The following is a 21,022-nucleotide window of genomic DNA, read 5'->3' on the forward strand; positions in this document are numbered from 1 at the left end:
TGCCTGGAGAAATGGTGGGAAATTGTCCATCCATTATGGAAGGTATATACTGTAGTAACTAGTGAGGATTAGGCTAGGTGGACAATGTTTTGGTGTAAGACTATTATTCTGTGGAGGGCTAGGGTTACAAAAATGTGTCAGTGATTCACAATGTACAACTGAGTTGTTTGCAGGACAGCAGTGCAAGCTCTGAACAGCTACAGTAAACTTGAGTGCAAACACCCCAAAACACAATGCTGGAATACAAGCAATGTTAAACTATTTTAAACAAGTAAAACAAGGGAAAGCCCAAAAGGAAACCTTATTCCAGTTCTTGGCTGCATAGTTCTGCCACAAGGCTGCAGGGGGGCCTTCTTACTGTAAGAGGGCTGGTTTTAGTGCTCCAATGATTCCAAACATTCTACAGTCAGCAAACCAGAATCAAACCTCTGCTATAAAATGCAGAAGTCCTAGAAATCCAGAGTGCAGAAAATTACAATCACAAGAGAAGAACAAACATTTTAAAGAAAGCAGCAATCCAGTAGAATACTCCAACAAGAGTGTAGACAGCAAACCTTCCTAGTGTGAAGTAAGTGGTCTGGAACCCAAGTGCTCAAACCAGAACTAAGACACTTTCTGAATAACAGACACAATAATCCTTCAACCAGCAATTCCCAGCTTAGAAGGGTGTAAGCTAGCCTCCCCTCCCACAAGAGTCTACACCACAAACCTTCCTAATTTAAAATAATTGGTTTGGAGGCCAAGTACTTAAACCATAACAAACAGACTTAGAACAACAGCCACAATAAGCATTCAACCAGCAATTCCCAACTCAGACAGGCAGAGGCTACCCCCTCCTACCACCAGTGTGTAGATTGCAAACCTTCGTAATGTAAGACAAATGGCCTGAAGCCCAAGTGCTTAAACCAAAAGTAATAGGCCTAAAATAGCAGTTACAATACAATATAATACCAGATAGATGACTGTGACATGTCTTTTATTTTACCCTCATACACCATGTCATGGTTAGTAGGCCCTGTGTTATCCTGATGAAAAAACCCTGTGGTCTGTACAGCTGCTGCATTGTCTGGTGAGGTTCCTAAAGAAGAGCATATTATACTGTGTTACTGTTCTGATGAGTTTGACTACAGTGCTGTCATATAATCCTGAGATCTGCATGTGATGCTGTGTCTTATGATGTGCACCATACATATGTACTGGAAAACATTAAAGACAAAGATTATAAAGCAATGACACCCATTGCATTTCCTGACATCACAACCCTTACAAGAGAATACACTAGAAAGTACTGTCATGATGATGCTATCAAGTGTATATTTGGCAAGGCAAATATAACTAACAGATATAATTATCAATTCAACAACACAAATGCAGATATACTAGACACTAATATAGCTATGCACCCTGTGCATCAGACACAAAGCTTTTGTATCCCTGAATCGAGATATAGTACATTTATCATCACTTGCACATGGTGTTGCAGGGTGGCAGGTGGTCTAGGCTGAAACAAAAGGTAGGTGAGTGTGTGTTAGGGAGAAAGGGAAGCAGGCAGGCTGTGTGTGTGTGTGTGTGTGTGTGTGTGTGTGTGTGTGTGTGTGTGTGTGTGTGTGTGTGTGTGTGTGTGTGTGTGTGTGTGTGTGTGTCTGCAGGGGTTCTCCATGTGAAAGTGGTGTGTGAGAGTCTGCATGAACACAGTCAAGCTCAGTGCTAGCTCTATGTCTTTGCATGTTGGATAGGTGTGAGCCGTGCATGGCAGAGGTGGCAGATCATCGCTGTCGCTCCCGACCATGGGAACTGGCTCTGCCAGGGGTTGCACTGGCACCTCTGCTCCTAAGGTCAAATAGAGTGCTGCTACCTGAGTGTGACTGATGTCTGCTGGATGTGATCCCTTTACAGGAATGCCCAGGACCATGACCCCATGGTCTACCATGTCTGGGTGTGAACAGCACACTCCCCAATGGATCAGCGGAAGTGCTTCCACTATGGCAGTGAGATCAGTAATGGCCATGTTGGCTGTCAACAGATGTTGTGGCTGACCTACATTCCCCTCCTAACAGACGTTCCATACAGACACTGCTTGTTCCATGATAGACACCCCTTGATCCATCAAAGACATCCCTTGTTCCAATGTGTCATTCATCCAATCCAGGGAATCGGCAACATGGTGGAGGCAGTTATGCATGCCAGATTGTGCCACATCAACAACAATGAACATTTGTCTGGAGTGCCTTTCTGAACATGTTTGTGCCTCCATGATGACCCTAAACATACATTGAGTGACACAGGAAGAGACAATTGCAGCAGATAGAGGAGGAACAGCAGGCCCCCTTTCAGCACCCCTATCAACCTTCTGGGTGGCACATCCTGAGTACTTTGGTACAGATAGACTCAACAGGTACTGAAGCTGCAGTAGCCACACTTCTTTGCTCAAAGCTATTGCCCTCAACTTGTCCTATATCTGTGGGCTCAGTCAACTGGGTAAGTGTAGGCCTACTGGCTGTATCCAGAGAAAAAGAAGGGGGTGGCTGGATGTCAGTCTCTGTCATATTCAACCTGTGTACTCCCCAACTGTGCCTCAGTTTTGCCACCATCATCATCATCAGTGTCTGATAAGACACTGAGATCAGGTAGCACAGGGCCCACACTCCCACTGTCATGATCACCTGTGATAAAAAGGGAGAAACACAGGTATACATTAATACATGAACTACTATGGTGCAATATATGCTAAAGAACGACCAGAGCTACCACTATTACAGACAGTACAGCAATACTTAGAGTTGACCCAGTAGTCAAGGACTTAGGGACACACATAGATAGTAATCTATCCTTTGACCATCACATGTCTATAGTGGTGAGGAAATCATTCCATGTTGCTCAACTTATAAACAAAGGTATGGCATCTAAGTCCAAGGAAGTAATTGTTCCACTGTATTCAGCATTCATCAGACCTTTCATTGAGTACAATGCCCCCTTTGGTATGTACCTTACCAGGCATATCCAACAATTGGAACAATCACAGAGCTTCCTCACTAAAAGAATACAGGGCAGAAGTAAAATGCCTCAATGCCCTATCCCTGTACTCTGTCTCCTACAGGCTTTTGAGAGATTTATGCCTGGCATACAGGGCATTGTCAGACCCCACTCTGATAGACCTCTTGCATATCCACTAAACAAACAGCATCAGAATGACCTGTTCTAAAGACTTAAACCTTGCCTGTGATATAAATAGGACCTGCTGGAGAGATAGATATGCATCCCAGAGACTACACCATTTATAGAACAGACTCCCCATCCATGTGAAGCAGAGTTTCTGGCTAACTCAATTCAAGTGCAACTTGGACAATTGGATGGGAAACCAGAAATTCATCCCTGGTTTGGCACCTATGTCTCTAATGGACACAGATAACCTCTAAATGGTTTATCTCCCAGGCCCATGCTTACAATTTTCCAGGGTATCAGAACTTGTCAGAGATTTGAGATGCATGGCTAGGCTTAACAAGGCCCTTGTGGTCATTAACCTAGCAAACACCTATAAGCCTATGAACCTATAATACACACAACAGGCCTAAAATGACACATTAGATTATTAGAAATTGATTTGCAGTACTGAAATAACTTGATTTAGCTTACCACCCATAGGATCCCTACATTTCTGGATTCCTGATGGTCCTGAACTACATTAAGCAAGAGGTAAGGCCAACATCATCACATTTAACAGTAAGACAGGAGGTACTATATGTACTAGAGGTAAGGCCAACATCATCACATTTAACAGTAAGACAGGAGGTACTACATGTACTAGAGGTAAGGCCAACATCATCACATTTAACAGTAAGACAGGAGGTACTACATGCACTTCTCTCAATCAGCATGATGTGCTACTTCAACATGGCTGGCAACTCCATACTGAGCTTATTACTGTACTAATATTCAATCTCCATCCTCCCTCCCAAAAAAACACAAGTGACACAGAAGTAACTTTTATTTTAACTGTTTTACTATACAACAGTATTTAGCTGATCATATAACAAAGCCTATCTGGAAGCTCTTCCTGGGACTGAGAAAGAGTTGAACCCACATCAAGAACATATTGTGGTCCACTCTGCAGTGAGATATCCTGTGTTAGGAGATTCACCAGGAATTCTTCACTGATAGCGAGAGGTGGTTCTGCAGCAGGCCCACTCCTGGTTACACTCTGGTCTTGGGCAACAGCAGGTGCCTGCTTCCATGCAGATGTGAACATGTCAGTGGTCCTGTGGCACAACTGCTCATAAGTATGGCTGTGGCCGATCATGGAATTTATGTTATCAAGGATTTGCTGCCATACCCTCAGCTTCTCTAGCATATTGGAATGACCCCTTTCAAGAAGAAAAGCACCATATTGACATAGTGCTTCCACTATTATTGTGATTACTGCCTCACTGAAGGGGTGTCTGCATCTCAATAAACTACCCACTGGAAAAAGATAATAAATATTACAGATGTGAAATACTAATAACAGGTAGGATGCAAAACAAGGATAGTAGGAAGGGCAACATATCCTTGCATGTGCCATAGCAGTAACTCAGTGCCACCCCCAAAAGAACAAGTCCATTCTAGTTTGTGACATAACATTAACTTCTCTTTGTTTCCCCCACCCACTAAAGAACAGGCAGATGAACCATTCTGCTAATAAAACCCATTTGAAATGCTAACTATGCATTCAAAGGACCTGTCCCTGAAACATCTGTACATATGTATCACACAGCTTACTATTTTCATGTATTATCAGTCATTTGTACCTCTAAAATGGCTTCACAAACGTGGCCATGCCATCAGTACACTTCTGACTAATGCATAGAGATAACATGGTAAATGACTTTGCTTCACATTTTTCATTAATATATTCCAGTATATGCATTATATAGCTAAAAACAAAATGACACCATACCTGTTGGAGTTCAGTGCTCCTCTGTAAAGACAGCTTTGGAAATATTTTGCTTTTCCTGAACATGTAGCAAGTATCTTCACCATCAGTTGGGCTAGCTACACATTTGCCTTTTTATAATGGAGCCGATTATTAATGAACTGCATCTGTCTAGGCTGTGTTTCAGAGATGCTAATTGCAGAATAAGCAGCTGAACTGCATGCTAATCAACCAATCTGGTGGAGCTATTCATGAAGTTATAAAGCAACCATTTAGACTCCATGCTGGTTTTTCCTATGGATTTCAAAAGTAATGGAGTACAGACGCAGAAAGTCTACACAGAGAGAGTGGTAGGAGCTGCTGCTGCTGCTTTACTCCATTTGTATGTGCTGCAGACTGCAGGCAGTGCTGCTGCTGCCAATAGGCTTAGGCCAAGACAGCGAAGAGTTTTCAGGTCACATTTAACTTATTACAATATATATGGCATGAACATTGTAGAGTGCTACAGGGTGGACAGAGACACAATACATGAGCCCTGCAATCTCTGCTGGCCTCAACTCAGAGCCACAGCCTTTACCTTCCCATGTATTGGCTGTGTACTGCTTGCATCACAGTCAGCCCCTGAAATAACACTGTGTCAACTGCTGCAACTACAAGGCAAGTCCTGAACATGTACTGTATTGTATAATAATATTATGACATGTGCTTCTATTTAATTACTTGGTGCAGTAAGCAACTTCAAGATAGAAGATTTGTACAGAAATTAATGTCACATGATGGTAGAGACTTATTTGGCTTGTATGTGTCCATTAGCAAGTAGTAGGCCTCAGGCCTCAAAGATTCACACATTGATACCTCCCCAAAGTAATGATGCTCACTGCATGCCCTCAATTTAGTAACATACATTTGAAATGGGAAATTATAACAAAGAAGTTTGAAAGTAATGAGACACATAGCAGTATCCAGTTTCACTACCCTTGCAAGATCAAAGCAGCAGAATGCAAAACAAGGAGAGTAGCAAGAGCAACATAGCTTTGCTTGCACCATAACAGTAACTCAGCCTGACTCTACCCCCTTGAAAGCACATTATACCCTTGCATGTTCCATGATAGGACCTCACCTTTGATCCCCACCCCAAACAGCAGTCTATGCTTGTTTGTGGCATCCAACCTTTCATTAATTTGATAGCAACTGCATATCATGTTGTCCCCAGTGAATATCCTCACACATTTTAAGGTAAACTATATATATACTGGCTTACACACTGCATGTCTCTGAATACTGGTTAGATAGATAAATGACAAAGAAACACAGAAAGGTAAGACACAGCAGTATATTTGCAAGGAATAATCATAGCAGTTGTGTGATAAGTAAATGCACTACATCCAAATATACTGCATAGAATACATTTATAAATAACAGGTCATGCCTTGATATCAGTGTACATTCAGTTGCACGTGGTTGTGTGCACTTCATGTATTTGCTGCAAAGGTGTTTGTGGGGCAAAGATGGATAAGTCTCCATCCCCCCTCCTGTTTTATGACAGTGTATTGCAGTGAGAGTCAGGATCTAGATCTATGTAATCATATCTCCTGTGTACTAACAGTTTCTACTGTGTATGTCATAGATTGATTTTCCACATTTCAACTAATTCTCCATTTTTTATACTTATTTGTTTCTGTTTTGGGGCCACTGTTTGCATGATGCTCTGGCTTTGGCTATGCGCATCGCATTTGCTCATAAAGTGGCAGTGCACAAATCAGACAAATGGGCCACCCACATAGCAGACAGGACCAAGACAGCCACACACATATACCGGATGCATTCAATTAATACTATTGGCCATTGCACAAAAACATTTCCTGGCAACTCACTCAACATGTTTGCATGAAAGTAAGCACTGCACAACACTTTCAAATGTTGCAAATCCAGAAAGCATGCACTCCCAGTAAGCCCGATACCTGCAATTGGCAGGAAAACATCATTCTATATTTGTCTTGATTTGTGTTAGGCATGGCTGGCATTCCTGGAGAGTTTTTGAGATTCCATGCTCAAAGATGGGGTGTCCAGGAGTCCAAAGTGTTTGCTGGACTCCTAGTCAATGAACATGAGACCAGTCTGCTGCAGAATGCTATATGGCTCAGATTACAAGGCAGAAGCATGGAATTGTCTGAACTAGGATCTGACCAGTTCTACCAGTATGCCCTACACTGGTGAAGAATGTAGGAACAATTACAGAGACCTCAGGATGAGGAAGAGGGATACCCTTGAAGATTGGTTAGAGGAAGGTAGAACTGAATGTACACTATAGATGTGTAAGCATCGCTTACAGAGACTACTTGTCAGCATTAAAAGCTGGGTATAGTCAGGATTGGTATGCTTAATAGTAGTCCCTTGTGAGCCATTTCAAGCCTAGCCAATTACCCCATGTGAGAATCAAACCCTGCACCTTGTGTCTGTAAGGTAAACACCTTAACCATTATGCATTCCTCCCACCCTTGCCATCCTCCCACCCTAGTCTGTCATGTTATGTTTTTTTGTCTGCAGCCATCACAGACCAGGCACTGAAAGTGTGAACCCATGCCACTAGATTGGCATGGATGCGAGATGCATGCAATATGTATGCATCCCAACAGTGGGGTTATTTTAGCATTAAAACTTACAATGCATTTATTTGTTACTTATACAGCTGTATCAAATTGAGCATTCATTTCTTAACTATAATAGGGAAGTATGCATACATTACTCTGGAGGGTAAAGCAACAGCTCATTATTACAAAGTAGTCATAGTTTGTGCCTTCAAACTCCACACTTCCCAAATATATTAAATATGCATTCTATATTAAATATGTTAACATTTCATCAATATTGCAATGTAACATCAAAGCTGTAAAGCTGTGTTCACCACTGGGTTGCTGTAAACTGTAATCAGTATATTTGGACCACACATATGTGCAATGTCTGCACGCATCAAGGATTGGTCACTGCAATCTGTAGTATATTATGCAACTGTTAAAAGCTGGGTAGTCTTAACAGTAAACAAAGTTATTTGTTAGGAGTTTGTAGTGTTAAAAATAAAGGTAACAGAATAGAGTAAAATAATCGCATCAATGCTTTGTATGTCACATATGAAGTTACTAATGTTCTCCGTTTTTTCTCTCAACCCAACTTTTTACTCTCTTTTTCTTGTTTAGAGCGTTTATTATTATTTTTTGTGTTTACTTTTTTATTTTTTGTTTTTCCCACAGCACAGTGGGTAGGATTGTCCTACAGGTTCCACCTGCCCCCACTCCACCAGCTACAGCACCGCTGCCCACCACATCTAGTGCAGAACCTAGTAGCAGCCCCTGTGCTGCCCCTGCACTATCCAGTGCCTCAGGGAGTTCTGCCCTCGAGGATAGGCATGTAGCTACCTCCAAGAGCAGAGGCAGAGGGATTGAGTTTATCACCTGTGACAAACTGCCAGGATGGATGCACAGGATTGTGTGCCACACTGTTGGTGCATGCCTACACCAGCTGGAAACACTGCTCTCCATCACTGTATTAAATAACACAAGGAGACACAGACATCAGACACTGCAGTCATCTGCACAGTGAGGTGACACTGATGACGGTCATCTGGGTGAGGATTAGATTCTTACTATCCCCCAACTTGACGTGCATGGGTTCATGATATCCCCCCCTCACACCACCTATGATGTATGCCAACCTCATGTGTCCTTCACCATCCCTGTCTCTTGTCTTGCTTGTCTTGTCTGTCTGCAATTGCTTCCTCACCTGCCCCACATCCTCACCCAGTCATTCCTACAGCCTTTCCCCAACATTCTTCTCTCTCTCAAAAAAAAAAAAATAGGGACCTGTCCCACAAAAGAAATCGTCTTATACATAGCTCTCCATTTAGCACACATGTCGTCATGACACACATGAGTCTGTCCAATTCTCTATACAACAGATTGTGTTGTGGTCACCTCTCTCTCTCTGGAGGTGATAGTCCAAACTCAGCAAAATGTGTATGTGTTATTCTGGAAGAAATGGATAGCTATGGTTCTTTTCTACATCCTTCCTGCACATTCCTGCCTTGTTTTCACTGTGCATTCCCCTGCTTATACCCCATTTCACTACTTCCCTGTCTTCCCCATTTCTTTTTTTTAAAGAATTATTGCACAATGGTGCACATTGTGCATTAATGCGTGGCTACAGGAGAATCAGTTCTAAGTATTATATATTTGGATTGAAAACAGTGCCATCTAGCCATATTTTAGACACTGCATAACAACAATCACACTTCAAAATTTGGATTTACATGGAAAATTATTTGGTAGAATTTAGATTTACATGTAAAATTATTTTACACTGTTAACATATGAATTCAAACCAAGTACCATCTGAACAAAAAATACACATATCATTGCATTAACAGGTGGAGTGACAGACTCAGTTGACTAACTGGTGTATTTTAGAGACTGTATAGTAAATGGCAGATTTAACTGCTGTTGTATACACCTGCTAATTAACTGAATCTCTGGCTGCAGAAATTAATACAGTTAATGCAGTGATAAGTTCCTTTTTGGGGTGAATGGTTTAGCTTTAGGTAATAAATTAGAGCATTTTGGTAGGAGCATTGCTTATCGATGCTGTACTACATCTTGTGATATCGCGCACTACTGCTGTACAAGACTAAATCAGTACCTCACAATAATGCTTTATAAAACATTACAAGGCATCATGCAATGCTGCTTCATGGAAATTTGATGAAGAAGATACATTAGTGATATGGGGAACAAGCACGGGGAAGCAGAAAGGGAAATATTTCCTAAACTGTGTCACTTACTAATGAACGCATTAAATACACTTGCTATCTAACTGACTCTGTAGCAGCAAGTGGCAATGCATTGTTATTTGAGGCAGATGGTACTGGGTTCAAATACAGGTAGAAGTAATAATTTTACAAGTGTATATGATACTTTAAATATATCTACTTATATTGCTGCCTTGGAGGCAGATGGTACTGGGTTCAAATACAGGTAGAAGTAATAATTTTACAAGTGTGTATGATACTTTAAATATATCTACTTATATTGCTGCCTTTCACAATTACTGCACGTTGGTGCACACTGTGCACTATCACACAATAATTCTTTAAAGAAAAGAAATGGGGAAGGCAGGAATGTGGTGAAATGGGGAGCAAACAGGGGAATGCACAAAGTGAAAACAAGGCAGGAATGTGCAGAATAGAACATACAAATTTTGCTGAATTTGGACTGTCACCCCCAGAGAGACAGGTGACCACAACACAATCTGATGAATAGAGAATTGTATACAGAAAGTGAAAGAATCATGTGTGTCTTGAACATATGGGATGATTTTTTTTTTGTGAGATAGGTGCCTTTTTCTTTTTTGAAAGAGGGAGAAATGTTGGAGAAGGGCCATAGGAATGTCTGTATGAGGTAAGTTGGGCAGGTGAGGAATCAATTGCAGACAGACAAACAAGACAAGAGACAGGGATGGGGAAGGACACATGCGGTGGGTGAAGACTCTGGATGGGGAGATGGATGGGAAATCTCTGTCCCATTCATGTTGAGGTGGTTGACAGTGAGATTCTAGTCCTCACCCAGTGGACTGTCATCACTGTCACCTCACTCTTCCACTGGCTACACTGCCCAATGTCTGTGCCTCTTATGGGTGCTCTGCACTAGAATGGAGAACAAACACTCCATCTAAAGTAGGCATGTATCAACATTTCAAGGCAAAATCCTATGCACCATCCCTGGCAGTTCATAATGGGTGATAAACTCACCACCTTCCACCACTCTGCCCAGCGGGAGATACAGGGCTATCCTCTAGGGTAGAACTACCTGAGGAGCTCAGTAGTGTATAGGCAGCAGAGGGGGTGCTACCAGGTACTGCACCAGACATGCTGGGCAGCAGTGCTGTAACAGTTGTGTGGGGGCAGGTGGATCCTGTGGGACAGTCCTACCCTGCTGTGCTGTGGGAAAACAAAAAATAAAAAAGTAAACACAAAGAAATAGCAAACAATAAAGGCAACAAAAAATAATAAACACAAAAAGAGAGAGAGAATGATTGGGATGAGAGAAAAAAGGAAGAACATTAGTAACTTCATATGTGACATACAAAGCATTGCTACATTTATGTGACTCTATTCTGTTACCCTTACTTTTAACACTACATCTCTTAACAAGTTTCTTCCTTACTTAGGTTCATAGGTGTGTACTAGGCTAATGGCCCTGGAGCCTTTACAAGCCTAGCTCATAGCAGTGTCCTGGCATCTTGCCACCCAATGTTTCATTCCCAGTGCCTCTATCAAGTAGATCCACTGGAGTGATCCCGGGGTAAACTTCCTTTTTCCCATCCACTCATCAAGATTTCTGTTGAAGAGGGCCAGTGAGGTGTTCTGATGGACCTGCATGGGAAGTCTATTCCAGAGCATGTTCAGTCTCTGGGTTATGAACTTGTCCCTCAAGCAAGTTATGTTGATTGTGGTAATGAGTTTGAGGTCTCTGGGGCATGTGGTATGGCAGGATTGGGATTTCTTTAGATGCAGAATTTCTAAAAGAGCAGGGTTAGACATGGATTTGTAATTCAGGCAGTGATTGCCTCTTATTAGACAATATGAGACAGAGAATAGCTGGAGTTTTTTTAGTCTGTCCATGTAGGACATGCATTTAAGGCCTAGGATCCTCTTTGTGAGGTACTTTTGTGGCCTTTCCAGCTGTTGCAAGTGTCTAGTGAGGTACATGCGAAATGGGAGATTATACTCGATTGGCCTAATGAGGGAAGAGTAGAGAGAGATGATGACCTCTTTCTTCCTGAATGCAAAACCCTTGGTAATGAGATGTGCCATATAGAAGGACTTTCTGACCACAGTAGCAAATTTAGTGGTTGAAGGAGAGGTTGCTGTCAACCTGTGTCCCCAGATCTCTTATAATGCCTTCAGTGTTCAGTGGGCTCCCATCGATGTGGTAATTAGTGGAAACTGAGTTTTTCCCAAAGGGGATGATGACGTATTTTTTGTCATTACACTTAAGGCCATGGTTTCGAAACCAGTCAATGGTCTCACTGAGGCTTTTCTGTAGAATGTCTACATCACTTGGGCAGTTAATAATGGCTCCCACCTTGTAGTCATCAGCCATAGTCCATCTGTATTGGCCTGGACTTCTGAGAAGTAAATGCCAAACAGGAGACGAACCAGGACTGATCCCTGTGGGACTCCACTCATGACTGGTCAGCAGTCTGACTTGGAGTCCACTGCTTTCACACTGTGGGTTCTATCTGTGAGCCAATTTGCAACCCACCTAGTGATATAGGGGTTGATGCCTAGTTTGGTGGGTTTATCAATAATTCCTGAGTGGGAAATGATATCAAAGGCCTTGGTCAAATTGAGGTAGGCTGTATAAACTGCCTTGCCCTTATCCACAGCTCTGGTGACTGACTCAAAAAAGTCAACCAGGTTGAGCAGGCATGATTTACCTTTCACAAAACCAAACTGTGTGGGAGCTAGAGTTTGGAAATTTCCTATATATCCTTGTTAATTAGGTCCACGATGATGTGTTCCATAGTCTTACATATCAGACTCATCAGGCTAATGGGGCAATAATTCCCAGGGTCTGTACCTTTATGGAAAGGGATGACTATAGCAGTGCTCCATTTGGTAGGGACACAGCCTGAGGTGAGGCTGTGATTGAACAGGGCACACAGATGTGGTGCGAGTTCACTTTGCAGTTCATGTAGTGCACATCCAAGGATATTGTTGGGTCCCAAGGAAGCTGTATTCTTGGCCTTGGACAATGTAGCTTTAACCTGTGCTGCAGTAATGCTGGGTGCCTGGCATTCCTCCAGTATTGTTATTGGTCCTTTGGGGGGGGGGGTAAAGTTGGCACTGAATCTGTCAGCCAGCATTTTGGCAATATCTGTTGGCTCAGTACAGGAGGTACCATTGTGCAGTAACTCAGGGCAAACCTGGGTATTGCCATGGAGATTCTTGATATAACTATATAAGGCTTTGTGGTTGTTTTTAGTGTCTGCCTTCATAACTGGCTTTAGAGGTTTTGATGAGGGATCTCATTTTTTTCTTGAGGCTAACAAGGGAGGTTTTCCAGCCTTGGGACTTCACCTTTTTCTGCAACAGTTTCTTCCTTTTGTTGTAGAGTTTATTAATGGCAGGGGACCACCAGATTTGCTTCCTTTTTTTTGGACAAGAGTGTCTTGGTTCTGTTGGGTATGGCTAGTTCCATGCATTTATGTACATGTTCATACAGTGCATTGGTGTATGATTTGGCAGTCATGCATCTATTTTCCATTGACATGGGTGCTGTGAAGTTAGCGACCTCTGTTTTTAGGAGCCCAAAGTCAGCTTTGGTGAAGTTTTTCATGGTGGTTACCTTTGCAGGGAGTGTGGGTGAGATGTGGATTTCCATGGTGATTAGTTTGTGGTCGGATCTAGGAGGAATTAACTCTTGGTGTAAAGCAACAGTTGCTCATGTTAGTAATAACCAGGTCAAGGATGTTGCTTCTTCTAGTGGGGGTAAGAATGAGCTGGTCCAGGGCACTGGAACTGATAAAGTCCAGGAAGCATTGGGCCAGTGTATTGGTGCATGAGTAGTTTTCTCAGTTGATGGAGGGATAGTTTAGGTCTCCTAGTATGAGAGTGTTGAGTTGGACCCTAATAGTTTCCAGGGTGCTTAGAAATGTGGAGTGAGAGTCTTGGTACCTGGTTGGGGACCTATAGCAGGCTATGACCTGAATTGCCATCTTACCCAATGTTAGTTGACCTAAAGTATCACAGATGCATTATGCTGCACTACTAGTCTGGAGGTGTGCATATCCTTTATGAATATGGAGACATTACCACCTTTGGAGCTTCAGTCCATGTTTTGGGGCTGAAAAGTGCGGAATATGTTATAGCCTGGTAGTGCAGGGGTGCTTTCTGCTGCTTTAAACCAGGTCTCTGTTACAGCACAAATGTCGATGTTCTCCATTTTGAGGAGTGCTTCGAGCAAGTGCATCTTGAGATTTAGACTTCTAGTATTGAGCAGCATGACCCTCAGATACTTCTAGTATTGAGCAGCATGACCCTCAGATACTTCTAGTATTGAGCAGCATGACCCTCAGATACTTCTAGTATTGAGCAGCATGACCCTCAGATACTTCTAGTATTGAGCAGCATGACCCTCAGATACTTCTAGTATTGAGCAGCATGACCCTCAGATACTTCTAGTATTGAGCAGCATGACCCTCAGATACTTCTAGTATTGAGCAGCATGACCCTCAGATACTTCTAATATTGAGCCGCATGACCCTCAGATACTTCTAGTATTGAGCAGCATGACCCTCAGATACTTCTAGTATTGAGCAGCATGACCCTCAGATACTTCTAGTATTGAGCAGCATGACCCTCAGATACTTCTAGTATTGAGCAGCATGACCCTCAGATACTTCTAATATTGAGCCGCATGACCCTCAGATACTTCTAGTATTGAGCAGCATGACACTCAGATACTTCTAGTATTGAGCAGCATGACCCTCAGATACTTCTAGTATTGAGCAGCATGACCCTCAGATACTTCTAGTATTGAGCAGCATGACCCTCAGATACTTCTAGTATTGAGCAGCATGACCCTCAGATACTTATAGTATTGAGCAGCTTGACCCTCAGATACTTCTAGTATTGAGCAGCATGATAGTATTGAGCAGCTTGACCCTCAGATACTTCTAGTATTGAGCAGCATGACCCTCAGATACTTCTAGTATCGAGCAGCATGACCCTCAGATTGCATTTATTTATAACTGTTACTGAGGTAATTTGGTATCAAATTGAGCATGCATAAGACTACCCAGTTTATAACAGAGGCACACTATAGTACAGATTGTAGCCACCAATCCTTGATGTGTGCATATATTACATGTTCCAATTATACTGATTACAGATTACAGAAGGTCATTTGTGCCACTGGTGTAGAGGTATGACGTTACATTCAAACAATGATGAAAATCTAATAGTATTGCATATTTGGGAAGTGCAGTTTTTGAACCCACAACAGATGACTATGCTAAAATATTGTACTCTTTTTTGTCCTACAGATTATTGCATGCATACTTTTCCTTTTACAGTTTAGAGGTGCATGCCCACTGTTATTTGAGAATATGGCACTACTGCTTTGTGCTACAGACAAAGGCATGCATAGTTTCTTTTACAGCTGGGATATGCATGCTCAATTTGATACAACTCTACTAAATACCAGCTAAGTGGTCCTTAACTTTTAATGCTACAAATGACTATATAAATTATTATTATTATTATTAAAATACTATTTAGACAGTTCTGTTCTGATACATACATAACACATGCTTCTAGCATCCTTACTAGATGCACAGCATGAGATCAAACATTCGAGACTCTCTCCTCAGCAGCTATGGAAAAAAAACAGAAAAGAACAAAAAAACATTATGAATATCAGTCTGGACTAAACTATATTCTGCTTTTAACTCTTACCATTATTCAGTGAAATTGAAACTTACGCATCTGTGTGGTGTGCTTGCCTGACATTCCCCAATCCAAAGGTTGAGGCTATCCCACTTCCTCCTGCAGAGGTCATCAAAATGATGCCTGTATTGCTCACCTGTGCATGGAGATACCTGTCACACTAGTCAAGGCCCTGGCAATACTATTCCAGGCTTTGGATTTATATTCTGAGCCAGAATAGTCCTGCTGCAGAAACCTGAGCCCATGATCCCTTACTAGGAGTCCAACAAAACTCTTGGATTCCTGGACACCCCAACTCTGCATCTGAAAGTGCACACCCTCTCCACCAACTCCAGACATGCCTGCCATAGTTCAAGCTCAATTTCTAATGAGCATTTTCCACCAACTGCAGTTTATTTGGTGCTGTTTACCACCTATTGCACATCTTGTGCTTAGTGAGAGTGCACACATTTTGGATTTGCAACATTTGAAAATGTTGTGCATCACTTACCATCTTACAAACATGGTAGGTGAGGGCACCCAATGCTGGGCACCATTTTTGCATGATAGCAATCTATGTGCAACAATGGAAAACAATGCAATTTCTAGCTGATTAGGTATACTGGCACTTGTGTAAATGGGCTAGTCAAATTAACCATAAATATGTTTCTCCAACACTTGCAGCTATTATAACAAGAAGGGTGAAAAAGCAGTTGTGTATCTTGCTCCTTTTTGCTATAATCTGCAATCTCACAACAGTAGAACAAAACTTGTACACCCTGTATTAGAACCCCTTACCATCTGCAGTCCCACCTTACACTTCACACCTGCTGCCATGGGATTAGTGAGATGATATCTGCTATCTTAGTAGTTATTGCAAGGCTCTAGCTGTTAATTATAGAGCAATGTCGGTTACCGTGGTTGCGCGATGCACAGTAATATTAATTGAATGCATCCGGTACATATGTGTGGCTGTCTGGGTCCTGTCTACATCCTGGGTGAGCCAGTCCTCCAGTTTGTGCTTTTCTGCTCTTTGTGCAAACCAGCTGAGCATAGCTAAACATGTTTATGCCAAGTGACGCATCATGCAAACACTGGCAATAAAATAAATGAATAACAAAAGGATAAAAAATAATTAAAACACAAAAGGCAGACTGTCCACAGTTTTGCAGAATGTCCAGATATTTGCATGATATAGTTGGTCTGTTCCTTGTAAAATGGGTGGTTTATTGTGAAATCACTGAAGACTGCAGTCAATATATGATGACATATACATTTCTGTTCTGTACTTCATATCTTTCAGAAAATACATGTTTGCCCTTTGTCTTCTCATTAGTTTAGTGCTTGAGTGGAATGATCCACATTCAGTATACAAGTTTCACAGTCGGCAACACTGCAGCGAGGAGCTAAACCTTGCCTACACATGCTACACCTCATTAATATTCATAGCATGAGGCTCTGCGATGCAGTGCGATGTGCAGTATCTCGTACACAAATATACTCCATGTCGGCTCTGTGCTGAACCTACACAGAGTTTATTGAATCCCGCAGGTAGTCTAGCATTACATATCTGAATAAAAAAAAGATACTTTGCTGGTAACTGTTTCAGTGTTTGCATTCAGAATTACATTTAATACCGTTTATAAAAACTAATCGTTCATAAAAATGTAAATGAATCATTGACAAAAGAAAACCAACTCAACCTTTTACCACATAGAATCAAACAAATCAGAGCATTTCAGAACTCAGAGAGTAAAAGAAGTGAAAAGACCACAAAAATGTTCTGTTCAAAGTTTACGGGCCACAAAATATACTGTGAGAAAAGCCTTTGATTGAAAATAATATCACGTCAAGATGGCAGTCCCATCAGAACAATCTGAGGAATAATACATCAGAATGAAATTCCGGTCACCTAGAATAACTGCTCTACATTCATCAACAGTAGTTTAAATTAAAGTTATTAAGTACATAAAACAGCATTCATGGAAACATAGAAATAAAACAAACTGTTTCCTGTTGGAGCAAAACCTTGTACATGCATCATACATGGACTTGTGTCTCCTCTATCCTCCTGCTTATGATAACCGCTTCAGAGGTTACTGAATGTTAACAGTATTAAAGGAACATACACTTAAACAAAAGGTAAACTGTTAACTCTGTAAGTCTGTAGTACCGGAAAATCAATGAATCATTGTCAGAATCCACCAAAAATTAAACTACTTATAATAATTAGAATACAAGACACTTTTAGAACTATAAAGGAAGTTTAGTAATGCAGAGATCGACACATAATAAAATAGATGTATTTTTTTCAGTTTCTAGATGTGATTCATATTTAAGCTTGGGGTTGTCATGCACTTTTACTATGAGTCTTCGAGTTATAAATCCCACCACATGAGCCAGTTCACCAAGCACAACTGCTAGACAAGTCAACCTAATGAAAAAATGAAATGTTGCATTTTTTGCAGATGGGCTGGTCCCTTGTACCAGCACACGTATACAGGTCCCTTGTGCCACCACACGTATACAGGTCCCTTGTACCACCACATGTATATATACCAACTCCAAGCTCCCCCAACCACAAAGAGGGAAGAAACACCCCAAAAGAAAAGAACCCCTGCCGGTCCACATTTAGAAACCATAACAGCAGTCATTTCCTGTGGAAAACAGTGATCAGGAAGTTTAACGTCACCAAGTTATTCACGTGAAGAGAGCTGGTTTCCTACTGACATGTAACTTCATGGCCAGTACAGTAGCCATTGTTATGCAAAATATTGCAGCCCAAACCAAATACAGTCTACAGAATTATAACACATCTGATTCTATAATGTTTAATTATCATAAAATGTAGCTTAATTGACATTCAACTTCTTTGAAGCTGCCTGCATGCTTATGTGGGGGTTTTCCCTCCGTGCCCCCCTACTCATATATACCAACCCTGAAGCTACACATCAGTTTTTACAACAAAGTTTAACAATACTATTTAAAAAGATCTTACTATAACAATGTGATTAATCTCCATTTCAATTAAATGAAACGTAACATATCCATAAAATGTCAAAATATGGCCACCAGTAATCATGTTTATGCTTTCTAGTATATCATATTAAAGGAATTGTTTTGCCCCACCCATCTGCTGATCATCAGTTTCTAACCAGTCAACCCATACAGCCTACAGGACTCATGCGCTCTGAAATATTATAAACTGCTGCTGTTAATGGCATGCTGCTGGCATGCAATCTGCAGATTTCGATGCATTCAAAGAAATGCTTAAATGGATGATACAAAGTTAGTAACCTTAGGAAGATGAACTGTCATGATTGCTATTAACAACCTCACTGATGTCACAATGGGTAGTGAAATGAGTGCTCTATTTATTATTTATTTATTTGCATTTTATTTACCTGGAAAGTCCACTGGGCCATAGAGAACCCATTTTCAGTGGATGCCCGGAAAGAAAAGGTCCGCTGTGCATCAATTTAGCAAATTAAATTACAAAAATTACAACAATGTGAATTACAAAGAACAATATATACAAATACAGAGTAAAAAACATAAGAGAAGTGGAGAGCAGTATAGTGTGAACAAGCAATCAGTATAAGTAAAGGTTTACATTATGCCATCTCTCTGTAATCTCAATTGACAGTAGTATTTTCTCACTCTATAAGGTAAGGTTGATAAGAGATAGTGTAGTATGCATATTCTAAGGAAGCCTGGGGCAGGTACACTTCCAGCTCAAGGATAGGTGGTTGTGAAGCTAAATTTTGAAAGAGGCAGGATTTTTAATTGCTCTAATTTATAGAGGGAGAATGTTCCAGTGTTTGGCTATTGAGCAAGAATAAAGAAGCTGACCAGGTGGGAGGTTAGCTTTCTGAACCTGCAAGAGCTTCTGATCCCCCGATCCAAGGGGCCTGTTTGGGTGGTAGTAGCTAAATATAAAACTCAGAGCAGGACAATCTAGGGGTTTAAAAAAGCATTTTCTGGACTGTGGTTAGTTGCAAATAGGAGAGATACTTTGGTAGTTCTAACCATTTCAGTGACTTAAGGGCAGAGCAGTGATGGATGGAGTATATAGAATTAGTTGCAAATTTGACAATTTTATTGTAGTATGCCTCAAGTTTAGATTTTGGGTGGCCATGGTGGTGCAGCGGTTAGTGTTGCCACCTCACAGCAAGAGGTTCTCTGGTTCGATTCTCGGCTGGGGTGCCTTCTGTGCAGAGTCTGCATGTCCTCCCTGTGGTCGCGTGGGTTTCCTCTGGGTGCTCCGCTTTCCTCCCACATCCCAAAGACATGCAGTAGGTGGATTGGACACTCTAAATTGGCCCTAGGTGTGAGTGTGTGCATGTGTGTGCCTTCTGTGGAAGGTTGGGCGCCGAGCTGATAACTCGACATGGTAAAACTCCTCTGCCAATCATGAGCGGACAGATGATCCGCTGTGGTGACCCCTAACCGGGAAAAGCCGAAAGAAGAAGAAGAAGTTTGGGTTTTGAATAACTTTGGATGCTGGTGAGTAAAGGGGCACTGTAGAGGAGGGAGGGTAGTAGGTAAGTTCTGGCTAGAGTTAGTTTTGTGGATGGGCTTAGGAAATGATTATACCTATAGAGGATTCCAAGTTTATGATGTGTTTTGTGAATGTTGTGTTGTATTTGTAGGTCACATTTCATGTGTTCATCAATAGCAACTCCAAGAGCTTTGTCTGGTTAAAGACTTCAATTATAATCTTACCATGAGAGAAGATGGCAAACTTGGCTTTATTTAAAATGGTTTTCTCATGGGTCAATAGTATGATTTTGGTTTTATTTGGGTTCTGTGCTAGGTGGTTGTTGTGCATCCAGTATTCAGTGGAGGAGAAGGCCTTTTGAGTTAGTTGTAGTAGATCAGAGATGGAGTTGGCAGAGAAGACAATAGTAGAGTCATCATTGAATAACAGATCTTTGAGACAGAGATCAATGGAAATTGTTTATGAATATGTTGAATAGGAGTGGTCCAAGTATAGAGCCTTGGGGAAATCCGGTAAAGGTGCTGAGAAAAGGAGAGATGGAGTTTTGCTATATGACCGCTTATGGCTTTCAGTTAAGTAACTAGAGAACAAGTTTAGTGTGAGGAGGAAAAGACCAATCTTAGAAAGCTGGGTGATAAGTAAAGAGTGAGAAACAGTGTTGAAAGCTTTGGATAGTTCAAGGAAGAGGGTGGAGGCAATTTTGCCAGTGCCGTGGCTCTGTTGACTGTATCCATGAAGGAATGAAGGGCAGTTGTAGTACTATGGCCAGGTCTGAAGCCATGTTGTGTGGGTGAAAGTATTTGCTTATCAAGAAGATAGTGACAGAATTGAATATTGATGCACTTTTCTAAGATTTTGGAGATAGAAGAAAGAATTGCAATGGGTCATAAGTTAGTGATGTCAGTATTATTGCCTCCTTTATGGAGAGGGAGAATCAAAGCCTTTTCCAGGTTTGGGGTATGTAGGACTCAAGGATGGGTCTGTTGAGAAGTATGCTTATGGGGTAAGTGATACCGTCATGTAGGACTCAAGGATGGGTCTATTGAGAAGTATGCTTATGGGGTAAGTGATACTGTCAGCAGTACTTTTTAGGTATTCTGATGAAAGTTCACTTGCAAGTACCAGACTCCAT

The sequence above is a fragment of the Protopterus annectens genome, chromosome 14.part0, assembly GCF_019279795.1.
Source record: "Protopterus annectens isolate FY-2018-M chromosome 14.part0, PAN1.0, whole genome shotgun sequence".
In the NCBI taxonomy this organism is placed as follows: domain Eukaryota; kingdom Metazoa; phylum Chordata; order Ceratodontiformes; family Protopteridae; genus Protopterus; species Protopterus annectens.